This window comes from Phyllobates terribilis, unplaced genomic scaffold, assembly GCF_046119375.1.
Source record: "Phyllobates terribilis strain yellow unplaced genomic scaffold, ASM4611937v1 Scaffold_234__1_contigs__length_3078370, whole genome shotgun sequence".
NCBI lineage: Eukaryota > Metazoa > Chordata > Amphibia > Anura > Dendrobatidae > Phyllobates > Phyllobates terribilis.
This window is the reverse complement of record NW_027362994.1, coordinates 2,681,606-2,692,107: the sequence shown is the minus strand read 5'-3', so window position 1 is coordinate 2,692,107 and position 10,502 is coordinate 2,681,606.

Sequence of the window (10,502 nt, the reverse complement as noted above, 5' to 3'; positions counted from 1 at the left end):
GTGTAGAGATAAACTCCTTACTAGAATAAGCTGCAGCACGATCTGCCCGTGTCTCCCTCTGATTGTCCTATCACTGTGCTCCTGCTCCAGCCTAACCTGATTTCATTAATCAATAGTGCAAGTAAAGATAAGACACTTTGTAATATACATTATCAGATAAACCTTCTTCTTTTGTCACTTAAAAGACATTTTTTGGTCTCCTGCACTAATCATTCACTCTCAATATCTGCTAAATCTGTGGGAGAAGGAAAGGGAACCTGTCACATGAAAAAACGCTATCAACCTGTAGATATGGGGTTACACTGCAGGTTAATAGCATTCTGAACCTGCCCGGTGCCGGAATTTAGACTCCCTCTGCCAGGAGGAAATGAACTTTATTGCACCTGGTAGCGTTTGGGTATCAGTCATGGGGGCGGCACTGGTTCAGTCACCGCTCTGTGTATAGAGAGTGACGGCTGTCACCGTGCCCCCAGCCCTGATTGACAGCCGGCCCTAATGCTGAGCTGCCATCAGTCACTACAGGGGTCGCAGTTACAGGCGCCACTTTCTATACACAGAGCAGTGCCACCCCGGTGACTGGAAGTCGAACGCTACCGGGAGGAACGTGACAGGTTCATTTCAACAAAAATGTCTGCGATGCCCCTATAAACCTATGGAAGGGGGAGATGGGAGGGAGAAAAAGCAGAGCACAGAAAAGGTAAATGCTGAGGCTTATAATGCAGAGAAAAAATGCAGGAGACCCATCATATAATGTACACTCCCCATACATTCATGTACACTCAGGAGTGTATAATGAGTGGCAATTATTCCTTATATAGTTCTCCTTATGCTATAAAGTCATCTGAAAGTGCTGTTAAATCGTAAGGGAATCTGCCACCCGGTTTTAGATGCCCCATCTGAGAGCAGCATGATATAAGGGGTGAGACCCTGATTACAGTGATATCTCACGCTTTTTGCTGCTTACTGCTATTTTGATAAAATCAGTGTTTTATCTGCTGCAGCTCTAGTAGTTCTCTGAATGCTGAGCTTTGTATAACCCCCACCCACACCACTGATCGGCAGCTTTCCTCCAGTCAGTGGTGGGGATGGGGTTATACAGAGCACATGAATACCGAGGACTACCTAGCAGAATTTCATACAATTTGCCCAACAGAAGAAAATTCATATGTAAAAGAATACAACGACTATAATACTGCCCCCTATGTACAAGAATATAACGACTATAATACTGCCCCCTATGTACAAGAATATAACCACTATAATACTGCCCTCTATGTACAAGAATACAACTACTATAATACAGCTCCTATGTACAAGAATATAACTACTATAATACTGCTCCAATGTACTAGAATATAACCACTATAATACTGCCCCCTATGTACATGAATATATCTACTATAATACTGCTCCTATGTACAAGAATATAACTACTATAATACTGCCCCTGTATAAGAATATAACTACTATAATACTGCTCTTATGTACAAGAATATAACTACTATAATACTGCCCCTGTATAAGAATATAACTACTATAATACTGCCCCCTAATGTACAAGAATATAACTACTATAATACTGCCCCTATGTACAAGAATATAACTACTATAATACTGCTCCTATGTACAAGAAAATAACTACTATAATACGGCTTCTATGTACAAGAATATAACTGCTATAATACTGCCCCTGTATAAGAATATAACTGCTATGATACTGCCCCTGTATAAGAATATAACTGCTATGATACTGCCCCTGTATAATAATATAACTGCTATGATACTGCCCCTGTATAAGAATATAACTGCTATAATGCTGCCCCTGTATAAGAATATAACTGCTATGATAGTGCCCCTGTATAAGAATATAACTACTATAATACTGCCCCTGTATAAGAATATAACTACTATAATACTGCTCTTATGTACAAGAATATAACTACTATAATACTGCCCCTGTATAAGAATATAACTACTATAATACTGCCCCCTAATGTACAAGAATATAACTACTATAATACTGCCCCTATGTACAAGAATATAACTACTATAATACTGCTCCTATGTACAAGAAAATAACTGCTATAATACTGCCCCTGTATAAGAATATAACTGCTATGATACTGCCCCTGTATAAGAATATAACTGCTATGATACTGCCCCTGTATAAGAATATAACTGCTATAATGCTGCCCCTGTATAAGAATATAACTGCTATGATACTGCCCCTATGTACAAGAATATAACTACTATAATACTGCCCCTGTATAAGAATATAAGTACTATAATACTGCCCTTATGTACAAGAATATAACTGCTATAATACTGCCCCTATATAAGAATATAACTGCTATGATACTGCCCCTGTATAAGAATATAACTACTATGATACTGCCCCTGTATAAGAATATAACTGCTATGATACTGCCCCTGTATAAGAATATAACAGCTATAATACTGCCCCTGTATGAGAATATAACTGCTATAATACTGCCCCTGCATAAGAATATAACTGCTATAATACTGCCCTTGTATAAGAATATAACTGCTATAATACTGCCCCTGAATAAGAATATAACTGCTATGATACTGCCCCTGAATAAGAATATAACTGTTATGATACTGCTCCTGTATAAGAATATAACTGCTATAATACTGCCCTTGTATAAGAATATAACTGCTATAATACTGCCCCTGAATAAGAATATAACTGCTATAATACTGCCCCTGTATAAGAATATAACTACTATAATACTGCTACTATGTACAAGAATATAACTGGTACAATACTGCCCCTGTATAAGAATATAACTGCTATGATACTGCCCTTGTATAAGAATATAACTGCTATAATACTGCCCCTGTATGAGAATATAACTGCTATAATACTGCCCCTGCATAAGAATATAACTGCTATAATACTGTCACGCTGTCTCCGCGTACTGGAGGTCAGGGGCCTAAGCTGACCCTAAGCTGGGGCCTGACTAATCCCTCTACCTGTAGGTACTGTTAAAGGTACAGAGGTCCAGGCCGCCAGCGTAACCCCTACCTCCTGAGGATCCCTGCACCTCAGTAATCTAGTCCTGAGAAGGACCCCGATCACAACAATAGGGGACAGGAAATAGTATGCCAACACTCAGTACTTAGACGAACGAGACAGTACAAGGGTCAAACCAAAAACCACCTTGCATACAAAAACTACTCACAACAACTACAGAGGGAACACCAACGGGAAAGGAGATAAATGATAAAGCGAGGAAGGGAAAAATCACACCAAATACACTTAGCTCAGAACTCCAAAACACCACGATCCGCTCTGTATGTCTGTATGAAATGCTTTCACCGACACTTCCCTAACAGACCGGCAGGCATTTGAAGGAGTCCTACCACTGCAGCATAGATTGCAGCTGGGCGAGGCTGGACCTCGTCTAGCACAGAGAGAGAGAGTCAACTCCCTCACTGCCGGAGAACACAAAGCACCAAAAACTCAGCTGCGAGAAGTCAGGCTGTGTAATCGTGACGATCTTCGTGGCGACACACCCGTGACAAATACTGCCCTTGTATAAGAATATAACTGCTATAATACTGCCCCTGAATAAGAATATAACTGCTATGATACTGCCCCTGAATAAGAATATAACTGTTATGATACTGCTCCTGTATAAGAATATAACTGCTATGATACTACCCTTGTATAAGAATATAACTGCTATGATACTACCCTTGTATAAGAATATAACTGCTATGATACTGCCCTTGTATAAGAATATAACTGCTATGATACTGCCCTTGTATAAGAATATAACTGCTATAATACTGCCCCTGAATAAGAATATAACTGCTATAATACTGCCCCTGTATAAGAATATAACTGCTATAATACTGCCCCTGTATGAGAATATAACTGCTATAATACTGCCCCTGCATAAGAATATAACTGCTATAATACTGCCCTTGTATAAGAATATAACTGCTATTATACTGCCCCTGTATAAGAATATAACTGCTATGATACTGCCCCTGAATAAGAATATAACTGCTATGATACTGCCCCTGAATAAGAATATAACTGTTATGATACTGCTCCTGTATAAGAATATAACTGCTATGATACTGCCCTTGTATAAGAATATAACTGCTATAATACTGCCCTTGTATAAGAATATAACTGCTATAATACTGCCCCTGTATGAGAATATAACTGCTATAATACTGCCCCTGCATAAGAATATAACTGCTATAATACCGCCCTTGTATAAGAATATAACTGCTATAATACTGCCCCTGAATAAGAATATAACTGCTATGATACTGCCCCTGAATAAGAATATAACTGTTATGATACTGCTCCTGTATAAGAATATAACTGCTATGATACTGCCCTTGTATAAGAATATAACTGCTATAATACTGCCCTTGTATAAGAATATAACTGCTATAATACTGCCCCTGAATAAGAATATAACTGCTATAATACTGCCCCTGTATAAGAATATAACTGCTATAATACTGCCCTTGTATAAGAATATAACTGCTATAATACTGCCCCTGAATAAGAATATAACTGCTATAATACTGCCCCTGTATAAGAATATAACTGCTATAATACTGCCCTTGTATAAGAATATAACTGCTATAATACTGCCCCTGTATAAGAATATAACTGCTATATACTGCCCCTGTATAAGAATATAACTGCTATATACTGCCCCTGTATAAGAATATAACTGCTATGATACTGCCCCTGTATAAGAATATAACTGCTATGATACTGGTATGAGTGGCGGTATTGCCATCATTATTTGCGCTGTTTTTCTCCTGCATTAATCCCTCCTCGTCTTAAACCTGTTTTGGGCTTAGATGAGGGCTCAGCTCTGGGCGCTTGTATGCGGTGACTTCTCTGGATGCCACATTTCCGGGCACTTGCTCTACAATGGCCTCCCTTCTGTTCCTGTATGGCCTCCGCTGGGTGCGGCCTCACTCGCTGGGAGGAGGTCAGTTACCGGCCTCTGGGCTTGGACCTGGTGCCCTGTAGGCAGCAGCTGTGACTTGGAGGACCCCTGCTATGACTGACTCCTGACAGTGTTCAGGGCCCATCCTGCCGCTATAGTGACTGGCAGACCCGGCCGTACAGGGTTACTGGGCGTTCGCCTCTGAGTGATGGAATCAGCGCGCAGACGATTATTGTCTCAGCCCGGAGCGGTGAGAGCCGGGGCCCTATAATCCGGCACATTCCAGCCGTTCATCCTAATCCGCCTACAGCGGCCGCTAATGTGCGCCCTCCAGACAGGAGAGGAGGCGAGTCCCCACACCGGCCTCACATGGAGGCTCGCACCATGGGGATCGAAGCTTCAGCATCCCGCCCGCCGGAATAAACTGCAGGCGCTTTCTTATATACCTTGCGTTTTTATTCTTCACCATTTACTTCGTCAGGGAATAAAAACATTTAAATAATTGTTACGGAAAACAGCGCCACCCTGACCCATGGGTTGTATTTGGTATTACAGCTCAGGGTCCTGCAATACCGGCTGTGAGCAGATGTGGCGCTGTTTCTGCACCAGAGCAGCCATGTTTTTCCACTCTGAGCAGGGCTGTGTCCAGGAAATCTCTAACCATAGGGATCTGGTTTGAGCGGGCATTTCCCCTTTAAATGTTATGGTCACCTTTGGGGACTTTCTTTTGTATTTAAATGCATTTATTTTTTAGCCAAATATTTTTTGCAAATTGGTTCCATTAAAATTTTTTCACCGTTTGGCTTTTTCAGGCCTTTTAAGTGGCTGTGGAATGAGTCAACTGAGGACCTGTCAGTGAGCTCCTCTCACTGACACAAAGTTCTGCTCAGCTTTCATGTAGGCTCAGTAAAATGACAGCTTAAAAAAAAAAGCTGCAAGCTCACTGATGAATTCTCAGTTAACTCATTCCGCAGATGTCAGACGCAAAAAATTTAATAAATCCCATTTTTAATAAAATCAAAATATATGCATTTAAGAAAATGTAAAAAATGCCAGGTAAGTGTGAACGATGTCTTGTACGTGGCCAGGTGGATTGTCTGTACTTACCGTACAGGCAGGGGCGTACATAGGAATCATGGGGCCCCATAGCAGAAGCTCTAATTGGGCCCCCCCCCCCCCAAAAAAAAAATGTAAATAATTGTCGGGGTCACCAAAGATCAGATCTCACAACTTTCTATCCTTTACATAGTAATTTTCCTCCTGCTGACGTCCTAGATCTCTCTTTCATTGCCCCATAAAGTGTGATGCAAAAAAAGGGCCCCCCAAACACAGTATGAAACCCCCATGGTGAATTCCTCCACATGCGCAGTATAATGACCCTACTGTACCCCACCTCAACTCCCAGGGTAAAGTATGCTGACCCCAACACAGTATGATCCCCCAACTGTGAGCCGCTAGAGAGGATGGTACATAATAAGGGACGGCTCTATACATAATGAGTACACTATATACTAAGGGACTGTGCTATACATAATAAGGCTACATTCCTGCATCTGTGCGCAGTGTCGGTGTGCTGCCCTGTTTTACTGACGCATTGAGCATGTTCTATTCTAATCCTCAAAATCGGATCAGAACAGGACATTCTCTGCCCTCTTAGATCTCATTCTCAGATCCGTGATTTTCATGGATGTGTGAATGGATCTATAAAACTGTACGAGTCCGTGGACCATCCGATAAAAAGATCTGGCAGCACACGGACATTTCACACAAATGTGAGAATGCAGCCTAAGGGATTTTACAGATAACATCATCACTGCAAGTCACACAGCGCAGATACAGAATAATATTTACATCCAGGCACTTACCGCTGACATCTCATCTGATCAAAGCCGGTTTCTGCTGCTTCTTCTCCATCTGGTCAGACCTTCATGTCGACATCTCCCAGCCACGATGACCAGTACAGCCCTAAAAATAACAAGGTCAGATATTGTCGGCATACATGTGTCTCCCCCGCTCTGCGTCCTCGAATACAGATATGTAACCCCCCCCCATTAATATACTATTAGCCACTTAGTAATCAAAATATAAAGTGATAAGCAGCACTGTGCCCCCCATTAACTATAATCTGCACCGGCCAATAAAATAAATTATTCAGTCTCTGTGACTCTCCCCAATTAACTGTAAGGCTATGTGCACACGGAAAACATACAAGGCTTTACAGTACAAGCAAAGTGAAACCCCCATCATTGCGCTCTACCAGCATCCCCATCATTGCTCTGTCCCAGCACCCTCGCAATTGCTCTCTCCCAGCACCCCCGTCATTGCTCTCTCCCAGCACCCCCGTCATTGCTCTCTCCCAGCACCCCCGTCATTGCTCTGTCCCAGCACCCCCATCATGGCTCTGTCCCAGCACCCTCATCAATTCGCTCTCCCAGCACCCGCATCATTGCTCTGTCCCACCACCCCCATCATTGCTCTCTCTCAGCACCCGCATCATTGCTCTGTCCCACCACCCCCATCATTGCTCTGTCCCAGCACCCTCGCAATTGCTCTCTCCCAGCACCCCCGTCATTGCTCTCTCCCAGCACCCCCGTCATTGCTCTCTCCCAGCACCCCCGTCATGGCTCTGTCCCAGCACCCCCGTCATGGCTCTGTCCCAGCACCCTCATCAATTCGCTCTCCCAGCACCCGCATCATTGCTCTGTCCCACCACCCCCATCATTGCTCTCTCTCAGCACCCGCATCATTGCTCTGTCCCACCACCCCCATCATTGCTCTGTCCCACCACCCCCATCATTGCTCTCTCCCAGCCCCCATCATTGCTCTGTCCCAGCACCCCCATCATTGCTCTGTCCCAGCACCCCCATCATTGCTCTGTCCCAGCACCCCCATCATTGCTCTGTCCCAGCACCCCCATCATTGCACTGTCCCAGCACCCCCATCAATGCTCTCTCCCAGCACCCCCATCATTTCCTCTCAGCACCCCCATCATTTCCTCTCAGCACCCCCATCATTTCCTCTCAGCACCCCCATCATTATTCTGTCCCAGCCCCACATAATTGCTCTCTCCCAGCACCCCCATCATTGCTTGCTCCCAGCACCCCCATCATTGCTCTCTCCCAGCAACACGTCATTGCTCTCCCCTTCCCTACCATCCCCATCATTGCTCTCCCCAGCCCTATCAGCCCCATTATTGCTCTTCCCAGCCACATCATTCCTCTCCCCAGCCCTATCAGCCCCATTATTGCTCTTCCCAGCCACATCATTCCTCTCCCCAGCCCCATTATTGCTCTCCCTAGCCCCATCATCTCCATTATTCCTCTCCCCAGCCCCATCAACTCCATTATTCCTCTCCCCAGCCCCACCATCCCCATCATTGCTCTCCAAAGCCCCATCATTCATCTCCCCAGCCCCATCATTGCTCTCCGTAGCCCCACCATCCCATTATTCCTCTCCCCAGCCCCATCAATCCCATCATTCCTCTTCCCATCCCCATTATTGCTCTCCCCAGCCCCATCAACCCCATTATTGCTCTCCCCAGCCCCATCAACCCCATTATTCCTCTCCCCAGCCCCATCAACCCCATTATTCCTCTCCCCAGCCCCAATATTTCTCTCCCCAGTCCCATCATTCCTCTCCCCCCACCTCCCCTCCCCAGCATTTCAGTAAAAAAAAAACAACAACTTACCTCAGCTCGCTCGCCTGCAGCATCCTCCTGGTTGCCGGCAGCTTTCTTCCTGACCCAGGCGCGCGCTGCATGATGACGTCATCAAGCTGCGCGCGCCTGGGTCAGGGAGGAAGCAGAGGACGAACCCTCCAGCTCCGCGGCTATTCTCCTCCTGACAGCAGCGGAGCTGCAGGGATCGCTCCCTGACCGCCGCGTGCAGGGAGCAGCTGCATGGTGGAGACCCGGCGCTGCTGCACCGGCGGCGGTATGTCCACCCCTGGACTGCTATGGGGTCCCCCGGCTCACGGGCCCCATAGCAGTCGCGTGGTCTGCCGCCATTGGCGGTACGCCACTGCGTACAGGAGCTGGGAGCACTGGCTGTAGCCTCCTCCATCTCCTCGCACTTGTCTGCCGCCCTCTGGCGGTCGCTGTAGGTCATGGCGCACACGGCGGCTCCGGACTCCACCAGGAACTTACACACCTGGACGTTGTTGCAGGAGGCGGCGCAGTGCAGCGGGGTCCTGACAGCGACACCAAGCGGAGAAAACGACAGAAACCGCCACAGAAAACCCCCTGAAAAACTAGACCGTCTGTCCTCAATCACCCAGACCCTCGGGGGCTCAACTTTTCTATTTCTTGGGCCAAGATTTTTTTTTCTTTTTCTCCCATTGATGCAATCTGGCCGGGGGCTGAGTCACGTGCTGGCCGGGGGGGCGGGGTAGTGCTTAATAAGTGCTCTCAGGCCTCTAACAAGGGATGGGGGGTTTTCTGCCGACCCCTTTAATGCGAGCCGATATTCGGGGCAGCAGCCGGCGCTGTCTGCTGCGTTTACCTTCACTCCGAACTGGACGATCTCGGTGTGGGGGGCGCACACGGCGGTGTGGGGGGCTGTGAGACCCTCGTCGTTGGGCTGGCTGGGGTCTTCCACCTGCAGATGAGGGGGATGGAGAAGATACAACATTAGTGCTGGCAGAAATCCAGAGCGCGGGAGTCATCAGCACAATAAGCGAAGGAGCGGGACGGGCCGGAGAGACGAGCGCGGTAATGAGGGGGACGAGCGCGGTAATGAGGGGGACAAGGGCCGCATTCAGCAGAGGAAAGGAATGAGGGGGGCTTCTAATTCTACCAATCAGAGGTGGATAATATCTGGCTGCAGGACAGGAAGGACATCACCGCCCATCAGCTCTCATCACATTGCGCTCTGTTCACACCTGAGCTGTGTCCACAGTTTATAACTGAAGCAATAACTGTCATAAAGCCTCTGTAAATGGGACAGAAAATCTGCACCAAAATCTGTGCAAAACTTAACTGCAGATTTGGCCACAGATTTCACTCTTTGCAAACCATTAAGTGAAATTAGCAGTGACAATCCACACTGAGAACTTGTGTGGGCGCTATATGATGTGTGTTGTAGGTGCTGTATAGCGGTAATGTGTGGGCACTATATGATGCATGTTGTAGGTGCTGTATAGCGGTAATGTGTGGGCACTATATGATGTGTGTTGTAGGTACTGTATAGCGGTAATGTGTGGGCGCTATATGATGTGTGTTGTAGGTACTGTATAGAGGTAATGTGTGGACGCTATATGATGTGTGTTGTAGGTACTGTATAGCGGTAATGTGTGGGCACTATATGATGTGTGTTGTAGGCGCTGTATAGCGGTAATGTGTGGGCGCTATATGATGTGTGTTGTAGGTACTGTATAGCGGTAATGTGTGGGCACTATATGATGTATGTTGTAGGTACTGTATAGCGGTAATGTGTGGGCACTATATGATGTGTGTTGTAGGCGCTGTATAGCGGTAATGTGTGGGCGCTATATGATGTGTGTTGTAGGTACTGTATAGCGGTAATGTGTGGGCACTATATGATGTATGTTGTA